At 44.1% G+C, this 10,715-nt stretch overlaps 1 protein-coding gene across 3 annotated transcripts in view; it reads right to left on the bottom strand.

Moving 5' to 3' along the window:
• bcar1 (BCAR1 scaffold protein, Cas family member) overlaps positions 1–10,715 on the bottom strand; it is a 205,212-nt gene that overhangs the window by 39,385 nt on the left and 155,112 nt on the right. The window lies entirely within an intron of this gene.

Raw genomic sequence — 10,715 nt, 5'->3', positions numbered from 1 at the left:
TACTGTAGCTTTAAAATACAAGGAGGTATAGGCCCCAATCCCGGTTAGCTGTTAACACAAGAAACAGTAATTAAAGCAACATTGTTTAGCATTTGTTGGTCGTTGTACTGGTAATTCATTTGGCTGATACAGTTTAAATTGGTATGTTTGTCCATATGTCATTAGCTGCTTCCTTCAATTTTATACTACTTACACAATACAATGGCCCTCATTTATCAAACTTGCGTGGAAACTGGTGCAGATTCTGGCGCAAATACCTCCCTACGCCAGGTATCGCGTGGGATTTATCAAACAGTCGTATCTCGCCAATCTCAGCGAACGCCAGGCCATTATTGATAAATGCGGCGGCTGAAAACAATCGTATCACGCCCCTATATTTTCTCAGTTTAGAGGCCTCGCCCAGAGGTTTTACGACATGGATATGCGCATTACGGCACAGAAGAGGAAATTGACAGAATAACAGCGAAAGTAGAAAAAAAAGAGTTTAATTTCGGAGCATTACAAGCGGCATCAAAGAACGACAGAAGGCAGCAGTTAGGAAGGAAATAACTGCTGCGGTCAACAGCGTTGGTGTTAGCGACCGTGGCTCAGGTGGTTAAGCGGGTTGGCCAATGATCCAAGGGTTGGCAGTTCGATCCCCGCTCTGCCACCTGTGTCATGGTTGTTGTGTCCTTGGGCAAGACACTTCACCCACCTTGCCTCGTGTGAATGTGTATGACTGCTGTATGTTTGAGGTGGTGGTCGGAGGGGCCGTAGGCGCAGAATGGCAGCCACGCTTCCGTCAGTCTGCCCCAGGGCAGCTGTGGCTACTATGGTAGTTTACCACCACCAGTGTGACTGTGTGTGAATGAATGGAACCTGGAACCCTGTAAAGCGTCTTTGAGTGCCTTGAAAAGTGCTATATAAATCCAATCCATTATTAGGGGGCCAAGCCCGAGAAGGGCCTGGGACCGCATTTTGCAGAGCAACGCGGTTCCATAGCCCTGCTGGGCAGGGAACCCTATTGTTTTTGCTGGGATTATTATTAGGGGGCCAAGCCCGAGTAGGGCCTGGGACCCGCGTTTTGCAGAGCAACGCGGTTCCCAAGCCCTGCGGGGCAGGGAACCCTATTGTTTTTGTCGGGATTATTATTAGGGGGCCAAGCCCGAGAAGGGCAAGGGACCGCGGAATGCAGAGCATCGCGGTTCCATGACAATGCGGGGCATGGAACCCTATTGATTTAGTAGGAATTATTATTTGGCGCCCCAAAATCTCGTAAAAGTGGTGCTGCAGCCCAAACCGTAAAGTGTTTGGACATGCCACTTGTCGGGCTTATCCAGGTCCGTGCCGGGTACGCAGACACAAAAATTCAGACATGCCAACCACCAGGTGGCGCTACAACAAAGGAAAACGCGTTTGGGGCTATAACTCCCGCACCGAAAGTCCGACAGTCAAAAACTTCATATCCACAGATGCCCACAAGTCAGCTGCATCTTTTGAGATAGGCCACGCCCATTTGCGTATATATAGAATTTTCGCTACATCGCGAAAACTGTGTCAGTCACCAAAACATACTCCTCCTACAGTTTTCGCCCGATTTGGACGAAACCAAAAGCATTATGCTCTACCGACTCCCACGAGCAAAAGTTGGCCAAAGAATTGTTCTACGACCATCGGAAGACCAAACGGTAGCGCTTTAAAGATTTGCGCAAATACCTAAAAAAAATAAAAATAAAAGGGATTTTCTTGAAACTCAAGGGAGACTATCATGAGGCATACATGAGTCTATAAAAAAAATCTGGCGAAGAAATTCCTATGTATGCCGGACTTATTAAACAAATTAGTTTTGCACTTTTACTTCCTGTTTCGAACTATTTGGCGGGAAAATTCAAAAAAGTGGAGAGGTAGACAATTTGATTTTGCTCATAACTCCGCAACCAAACATCGCACATTCAAAAACTTGACATCCACTTGTTTGGTACATTGAGCTGCATCTTTCTATCTAACGTAGTTTTGCGAATGTCATCCATAGGGGGCGCCAAAACCACAAAAAGCAAAGAAAACGCGTTTGGGGCTATAACTCCCACACCGAACATCGCACATTCAAAAACTTTACATCTTCGGATTCCGTGAAGCGAGGGGCCGGCGCCGCGGACGACAACGCCCGATCCCGAGTTGCGTGGGAGGCTTGGACCCCGTTCACAACTGCTTGCAGTTCTAGTTATTATTATTATTACAACAAACGATCTCCAGCTGAGGATTTTGCATTCTAGGTTTACATCAGTAGCATATTATAAGTGGTAGAGGAGAAAAAGACGCACCAACTGTCCGATAATGGTCCCCATAAAATAAATACACGTCTGCAGAGATTTGAATGATTAGAATGTATTGGCCCTTTTAGATAGCACTACTCAAAAGGGTTTTAAAAACTAAAAATAACACATTTTGCGTTCTACTGTATCATGACAGCATGCGCTTGGCACAGTGGTCAGCCCGGCCGTCAGCTGCACAAGCCGACCCGGCAACGATCAGCTGTGAGAGCGCCCACCGTCCTGCTTCACCAGCAGATCGGAAAAACGTGCCGGTTAACGGTGGAAATAAATCGCTCGCTTAAGCGATCAATGACACATTAAAAGAGGAACTAACATCTAAAAAGTGCGTCAAATAAATAAAATGTTAAGCTGAATGTTGTGCCGTGTATTTTTTATCATAAAGAGCAATGTAGGCCTACTACATATTTAATACTTAGGCTAACATTTTGAATGAATGCAGCCCCCGTGCCTCAGTGTCCCCCCAGCTGCTCCAAGACGGAGACAACTGCCCGCAGTCCCATGCAGCTCCTAAGTGGCCGGTGTGCGCACTATTCAGCTCTCCTACTCAGTTGCACACCATAAGCTGCACATTTTTAAGTGATTAATATCTTTATTTCGGTCTGAGCAAACACTGCATTTGTATTATCTTCTAATAATCGTCCAACAAAGTCATCGGCTACCCGGCACAGCCTGCACTGCGAGTCCATGCTATTTGCAAACTTGCGTACACGAGCTGAGAGCTGGCGTGGGATTTAAGCGTATCCTACGCTCACGTCCATATTGATAAATGCAGAGGTTTGCGTGGAAATGTGCGTACACCCACTTTTCTGGTCTACGCACGGTTGATAAATGAGGGCCAATATGTGCAATACACTCCTTTTCATAATAATAAGCCTAAATTCGGACTGCTTGCCTGTCCTAAATCTAATTATTTATTTTGCAACAAATGTGATTCAGAAATGTGTCAAGTCAAGTATGATAACTTGGGGGGCGCCCTTAGCCAGCAGCGGACCCGGGTTCGATTCCAGCCCGCGGTCGTTCTCTGCATGTCACTCCCCTCTCTGCCCCATTTCAACTCTGTCTCTACACTATCAATAAAGCATAAAAATGCCAAAAAAATATCTAAAAAAAAAAAAAGTATGATAACTTGTGTTATCACAATACATGTCCAACCCTGCTTATGAGTATGTTATTATGTGATTTGAGGCAACTATGATAAATGACTCACTGAAAGTGTTTCTGTCTTTATATGTCAGAAAAAAGTGAAAATGGCCAACACAGCTGTTCACATAATGAGCATGACATCTACAGCACTTAGCCATGTTATCACTCATCCTCAGAAATTATATGCTGATACAAGTGTTGGCATGCACTACAAAGACAGGACTAAGTACAAGGGCACTGGACTGCTCTTTCTATTTTGATCAAATATAAACCAACATTAAACCATAAATAAAGTTAATAATTCCAATAAGTTTAGTTCACATTTAAATGGATCTGTTCCCAGTAGGTTTTCCAACATTTAGTATCTATACAGAATGGAGGCTTGGTGGTTGAGATTTTGTATACAAAATCATCATTCATACATTGACCAGACAGTACAGCAAACACATACAGTTCAAACAGCAGCTGTTCAATACTTGAGTAAAGAAGTTTCTAACGTAATGGAAACAGTTTATAATCAGAATAAATAGCTATTGTTGGCATTTTGGCAAGAGAACACCCACACCACACACACACACACACACACACACACACACACACACACACACACACACACACACACACACACACACACACACACACACACACACACACACACACACACACACACACACACACACACACACACACACACACACACACACACACACACACACACACACACACACACACACACACACACACACACACACACACACACACACACACACATTTTTAGTACTTTATTTGCGCCCACAATTAATAATAATATACATAAGGACACAAATGTCATAGATGCAAAGTTTTCTCCGACACAACTCTGAAACGTGGCCAATGCCAGTCAAACAGCTGATATTATGGGTACACACAACACCTTCTCCTCCAAATATGGCGACTGCCAATGATGGAGGACACTGAGCAGTATTTGGCAAGCTGTTTTGCGCTTGTTTTTGTAAGGCCGACAATCCTAAGACCACTAGTGACAAGCCTATGCACATGGCCTAGACTGCCAAAAATGAACACAAGTAAATGACAGTTGTAGCCCATGGAGTTAATTGTCTGTACTAGAGGGTAATATTTCACCAGCTTAGTTAAATAAGCCTCCTCTAAACTTGAGTCAAAGGTGCAGGCTACCTCCAGGATGTGCACTTTTCTACGGTGCTCATCTATTATCAAAATGTCAGGCCTGGTGGCACTTAGATCAGTAAACACAGACATTTCAGCTTCACACAAAGAGAACATATGAGGTCTAACAAAGCAATTGACATGGGTGGAGGATGTTGGTGAAAGTATAGGTGGTAAGCTTTGTACAATCAAGTTCACAATCCTGTCATGCCTGGCTATATAAAGGCTTTTATAAAAGTAGCAGCCATTTAATATATGTGACATTGTCTCAGTGAACTGTTCTTGTCCATGATGAATACATAATGATGTGTGGGTGTGTGGGTACCAGATTGACAGGTTCAGCTGGGACGGTAGAACCTGCAATCTGGCTTTGATGGCAAACGTTTGTATGTCCTCATCAATGGATGCATTATTGAAGATGATGTGGGACACAGAATGGTCAGCAGAAGGCAAGCAGGCTAGTTTGCCTTGTAGTCTTAGTCCCGTCCAGTGTTTTTGGCGTTGTCTGTGTTTTATTGCCAGCAGGGCTGCGCGACAGTTAGTGGGTGGGAGTGTGAACTCGACTCCGTCTTCCACCAAGGTGGCAGTGACGGCGATGTCCCCACTAGTAACCAATGATTCGGATGGGGCTACATTCTTTCCATTATGTGTCCAACGCAGAACGATACCAGTCCAACTACAGAGGTCGTTAAGATCCGGCCAGTCAGACCTGACACCGAACCCGATGGCGCGAGTGTCCAGTTTGCCGTTCGGTTTCCTTCTGAATCCCAGAAAGTTCGGCTCAGATTCGGAGGCGAGAGGGACTTTGCGCTTCTTAAGGTCTAATAATAGCGATGCACGGGCCATTTTCCTGACAGAGGGATCATCGTTGTTCAGCATATTTAATAAATGTGCCAACCTGGTGGCGATGTAGACCCACTCAAAATCGGGTACTCCCAAGCCCCCCTCGTGCCTACTGTGGTGGATGACGTCCCGAGTTGTGTGGGTGTTTAGGCCACTCCAGCCTCTAACTATCTGAACCGTTTTATTGTTTAAGTCTTGCAGTGTTTTACGTGTTAAGTGAACATTGGCAAAGAAGTGGTGAACCTTTGATAAGGCAATTTGCCCAATGGCATCCAGTTTCATTGTAAGCGGCAAAGGAGATGTGTCAATTTTATGTAACCTTGAAGTATAATCGGATATTATTTCTTGCACTTGTTGGTCCCAGTCGCCAGCTACATTAAATTTGTGTCCCAAGTATGCATATGTTTCATTTCGGGAATAGACTCGAATGGTTTTATTGTTGATTTTGAATTGGGGGTCGCGGTCTAGCTTCGACCGATACCACCTATTCCCGCCGCTCCTCCTTTCAAAGAACGTCGCGCACTTGGACTCCTTGACCTCCAGGCCCGACCACCGAAGGAAGGCATCAGTCTTGTGCAACATGTCCTGCACAACCTTTTCCTGGCGGGATGCCATTTGCACATCGTCGGCAAAAGCCTGTACAGGATTTGGGGAGATGGTTCCAGGTGGAGCGCTTTGGCACATCCACTCTATCCACCTATTGATTGACAGAATGAAGTTAACTGCGCTCCACGGGCAGCCCGTCTTGATCCCGATGCGCAGTGGAATGTGTTCAGTGAGCTCGGCTCCGCAGATGACCTGAACGAAAGAGCCTTGGTACACATCTTTAACGATGTCGATGTAACATTGAGGGAGATGTATTTCCTCCAGAGCTCTTAACATGATATTATGAGGGAGTGTGCCAAATGCGTCACGGAAATCGAGAAACACTGAATAAAACTTTGCACTTTCGTGTTTAAAGTCATCTATGGCAGTTTTTAGACAGAATACATGTTCATTCATGCCTTGCCTTTCTATATATGCCTTTTGTTTAGTGGACATCATGTTTGCGTCCACCAGCCAAGGTAGTATGCGCCCAAGAATGCATTTCATAAACAGTTTGTAGATCGTAGGTAGGAGAGAAATGTCTCTCCAAGTGGTGGGGTCATTTGGAATATTATCTTTTTTGGGTATTCTGTGGATTAGCGCTCCCTTCCATGACTCGGGCACGCGCCTGTTAGTGAGACAAGTGTTGAAGATTGGCAGCAATTTTTCTTTCACGCTTGTTAGCTTTAACATTTCATAAGTGACCCCATCACTACCACTGGACTTATTGTTTGGCAACCTGGCTAGGACATTTCGCACTTCATCCTCTGTGAAAGGAGAGGATACTGGAGGAAACTCTGGCTCTGGTGAGAGAAGTGAGTCGGCCCATGGTGGAAGCAGAGGGGCGTCGTCTATTGAGGTACTGCCTTCACATTTATTATGATAATATGCCTGCACATCTTGAGTGTTACTGGGGCAAGGTGGTGTCAGAGGATACTCGCTGTTATTCAGTATGATTTGAATGGCTTTCTTTCTGCGATGTTGCCACAAATAAGCCAATTTGTCACGGGTTATCTTTGTTGCACGAGAGTTCCGATGTCCGAATTGCGGTTGTATTACGTCTCTCAGAAAGCGCAATTGCGCTTCAATCCACGGGCACAGGGCCTCGGTAGACGCGTCCGATGGGCAGGATTTAACCAGCGGTAGCTTTTTTAATACTCTACAGGTGAATTTCAGAAAGGGCAGTCCGTACGGCCTCCCACTACGGCTCTCGGCAGAGAATATCCCATTCCGAAAATAAACACCATTTAGAAGAGATATTAATTTAAACCACTTAGCTGGGTCCGCCGAACATTTGTACTGGTTCTTCTCGTGGAGATGTTTTGTATCCAGTGTTTGTCTGAAGGCCCTCTCCTTGATCTGGAAAGTAATCCATTGTTCATTTGTCAGTTTGTTATCGGTAGTAAAATCCACAGATTGAAGCTCCTCTCCCGACAGGTGTAGCTCCGGAGTCGGGTCATAGCCGCGCCACTTCTGTTTGTAGATCCTACCGCTCGTTAAGGCTTGCTTATGCGCTGTTTTGATCGCTGACAGTAGACACATTATCAGGATCGTCTTCTGGAGCATTTTGCATCTATTTGCGTTTACGGCGGCAATTACGACGGGTGTGTGGGCTTAGTTTAGAGCAGTTTGTAACTCGCTACTTGGCAGAGACGCCAAACCTGCGGCTCGCAGCTACACCCGGAAGCAGCACACACACACACACACACACACACACACACACACACACACACACACACACACACACACACACACACACACACACACACACACACACACACACACACACACACACACACACATCAGACATCTGTGATGGAAACGACACACCTCCCCTCAGTCTCTCTGGAACTCTTTGAAACTAAACCAATATTTGTTGTCCACGTGTGAACTGGGCCTGTTCTCTCCTTCCTCTCTACAGTAGAGTTCTAACCCAACTATCACAGCCTGGTACAGCCCTGTGCGGGCCCCACTGCCCATTCAAATATAGACTAGACTTATCTTTTCTGCACTGTGGTTACACATGGTTTCAGAGTGGGCTGGGAACAAGACAGAGGAAAGACACTCTTCCTATTAACCCCCCCATCAAATCCAATCCAGGAACATTTAGCTTGGTTGAACCTTGCCGCAGTGATTAAGATATGTTGGGTATGGCTACAGCTGCAACAGAGCAGAGTGGTGGTAAACAAATGTGCGATACCTATCTTCTGAGATTTTGAATTGATTCATAATTTATTTTATTTATAATAACATTTAAATATATTTTTTTAATATATGTATTTCGCCGCCGTCGGTAAGGTTGACTTGTCGTAAAATCACATGCATTACAAGCTTCGCTTTAAAATAGACATTAAATGAAGAAAGATAATAAACCCTCCTTTGAACTGAATCCGGAAATGGATTATGAATCAAGAAATCGTTTTGAAATGAGTATGGATTTATTTAATCCAATTGTGGTCCCCAAGAATCAGATTAAAATCAAAATCAAAATCAAATATTTGGGATTCCAAAAGATTCACAGCCCAGGTGTGACCACAGCCAACCGAGAACAACACACTCCACACTGTCATATTTCTCCCCGCATGCTGCATTGGTTTCTTTTGTTCTTTTTACAGAACAGTGACATCAGCCAGGTCAGATAACTATTCGGATGATTGTTTCCACTTTTGAAGACTGAAACAGCTGGGCTACTGTGATATTGTGTACTCATTTTATTGTACAGTGTCTTTGACTACCTTGACAAGCGCTACATAAAATAAAATGTATTATAGACATCAGTGATATAGACTCATTCAGTAAGTTCCTTATCTCTTTCTCTGTGTTGTGCTGTGTATTTCTCTACGGGTAGTATCAGTCTGAGTTTATTCCGTATGTGTACACACACACATACTCCACAGCAGCTGCCAACCGGCTTTGTTTCCCATGTGGGTGCTGAGTGGATGATGAATGCTCTTTCTACAGAGACTGTGAATGCCTTCCAGTGCTGGGTACTGAATAGGGCTTTCATTTTAATGACCAATAATGCGACTGCAGTTAAAATCGAGATAATGTCTCAGAAATTGAACTTCAGAGCGTCATTGGTCATTTAAAAAGTATTGAACTGGAAATTATGAAAGTTGTTGTACTGACAGGAAAAGAAAAATGGAACAATTACAACAATTGCACACATTGATTCCCCAATCAGTGTTTCCCCCACGTTCACATAGCGGGCCGCCGCTGCTATATTTTTCCTGCTGCTGCTATGAAAATCATTTGAATATCAATTAAGGTTAACAAAAAAAAAAAAGCTACATGCAGAGCCTGTCATATCTGCACGTCGCCCACGCTCCCAACGGGTGGACACTACCGCAGCTTACCGCTAGGACTGTCTTCTGAAATTTCTACAGCTCAGGATTTTAAGCCATGAATTGATGAACTTGCATCAAAGAAAATATGTCAGTTTTCTAAAGGGCTTTAAATAGGCCAATCTATGTGGCTAAATAGCATGCTAATATTGATGTTTGATTGTGTCAAGTGTCTAAGGATGAATGCTAACGTTATCTGGTTATGTCTTATGTAGCTAATGTTAGCTAGCTACTGATAGCCCATCCCTTTTGTTTCCAGTGGTGGCTTTGCATTTCATTACCAATGTAAACTGTCATAAATCGTTTTCCAATAAGTTGTTTCTAGAAAAGGCAGAGATCGGTGGATTTTTATCCACCAGAATGCAGGAAATTAAGTGTTAAATTCAAAATGTTCATACCCCCCACCTATAATTTGTACCCCCAAATGTTGAAACAACAAAACTAGCCTATATGCCCTGTACGCAGGTTGTTTTACAATATATTCATAGGTATGTTGTTTTTACTGTTTGCATTAAAAAGAAGGCATGTCGTAAACTACATGTCTGGCCCTTAGTGTGATAATCATATTGTAGAGTGACCTTTTGTGAAAATGAGTTTGACACCCTGTCTAATTGATATTTCCTACATTCAAACGACATCACTGCAGCACATATTCTTATAGTCCAGGTTTTGGCCCAAATAAAGGATGTTCATAGCTTGATTGCTGCGCGTTAAAAGGGTGATGAATGCAATCTTAATAAGAGAATAAATCCAGGCGAACCAAAACATCTCAAAAATAGCTTAGGGGCTAGGGTTAAACTTGTTTAAGAGTCAGCATCAATTATCCTATCTATAGTAATACACAAGACTCCTTGAATGGGATTTAAGTGCATATTATCCTCTCAAAGTGCACCAAATTCATAGCCTGGAAATCCTGACCCTGATATCTTGAACGATAGAGGGTCTGGCGACGATCAATAGTAATTTCCAACTCTAGGGGCGGCTCCTACTCGTGCATTTCAAATGCCACTGCACGCAGTTGGATAGCACTACAACCAATCAGAGCGATGCACAAGTGACGTAAGCCCCGTTCGTTTAGCGAACAGCTGTTAAACGTTTGCCGTTGTCGGTCGGCAAAACAGAACATTCCACTTACTTGCTAGTGAAAGCTATGAGTCCCGTCTTCCAATTCGTTAAGGGTCGAGGCCAAAGCAGTCTCAAACTCACACAACATATCCGCAGCCATCTTTGATGTTTACTATCACAGCTTCGACGTCGCATGCACGTCACTGTCGTCATCCGGTTACGTCCTCCCCAGAGCACCATATAAAGGGCTCTGGCGCGC

The sequence above is a fragment of the Ammodytes marinus genome, assembly GCF_949987685.1.
Source record: "Ammodytes marinus genome assembly, chromosome: 5".
In the NCBI taxonomy this organism is placed as follows: domain Eukaryota; kingdom Metazoa; phylum Chordata; class Actinopteri; order Uranoscopiformes; family Ammodytidae; genus Ammodytes; species Ammodytes marinus.
This window is presented reverse-complemented; position numbering and strand designations above follow the sequence as displayed.